We start from the raw sequence: 1,126 nt of genomic DNA, 5'->3' as shown, positions 1-1,126 counted from the left end.
AAAAAAAAAAAAAGAATAACAAAAAAAAAATTAGATACCCCAACTTTACCCCAGACCAATTAAGTCTGAATTTCTTAGTGTAAGGCCCAAGAGTTTTATTTTCTTTTTAAGTCCTCCAGATGGTTGTAATGTGAATATAGGCTTGAAAACCTCTGAGATAGTATCTTACCAACCATGGTAATGAGTTCAGATTTTATTCTAAGTACGCCAGAAAACCAAAGGAGGATCAGGGGAATGATGATCAGTTATTTGACTATAACTGTATGCAGAATGAACTCTAGGAGGCAGGAACAGCGGCAGGGAAAATAGTTAGGAGGTTGTTGCCATCACCCAAACCAGAAAGAATATTGGCTTGAACAACTATGAAAGTGAGCAGTTTGGGCATAATGAAGGTGGGTCTGAGACTGCAGTAGGAAGATCGGGGGAGGTGAGGAGAAGGGAAAGAAACCAGGGATGATTTCTAGGTGTTTTTTTTTTTTTTTAATTTGTTTTCTTTTTGCTTTTTTTGAGACAGGGTCTTCTTCTACCACCTGCCTATTAGAGTGCAGTAGCGTCATCATAGCTCACTGCAACCTTAAACTCCTGGGCTCAAGTGATGTTTCTTCTTCAGTCCCCCAGGTAGCTGGGACTAGAGGCACATACCACACATTCACCATTACCAGTGAATTTTTCTATTTTTTGTTGAGATGGGGTCTTGCTATTGTTCAGGCTGGTCTCAAACTCCTAACCTTAAGGGATCCTCCTGCCTCAGCCTCCCAGAGTGCTAGGATTACAGGCAGCACTGTGCCTGACTGATTCCTAGGTTTTTGACCTTAGTAACTAGGTGGTATTCATTCAGATGGGGAAAATATTATTTTTGGTTGGGGGGAGCAGTGAATCAAGAGTATTGTTTGGCTTGGTGCCCATAGCACAGTGGTTATGGCACCAGCCACATGCACTGAGGCTGGCAGGGTTGAACCCGCCTAGACCTGCTAAACAATGACAACTGTGACAACAAAAAAATTAGCCACGTGTTGTGGTGGGCGCCTGTAGTCCCAGCTACTTGGGAGGCTGAGGCAAGAGAATCACTTAAGCCCAAGAGTTTGAGGTTGGTGTGAGCTGTGATGCCATCGCACTCTACTGAGGG

This window comes from Otolemur garnettii, unplaced genomic scaffold (assembly GCF_000181295.1).
Source record: "Otolemur garnettii isolate 467f Iridium unplaced genomic scaffold, OtoGar3 scaffold00046, whole genome shotgun sequence".
Taxonomy (NCBI): Eukaryota; Metazoa; Chordata; class Mammalia; order Primates; family Galagidae; genus Otolemur; species Otolemur garnettii.
This window is presented reverse-complemented; position numbering follows the sequence as displayed.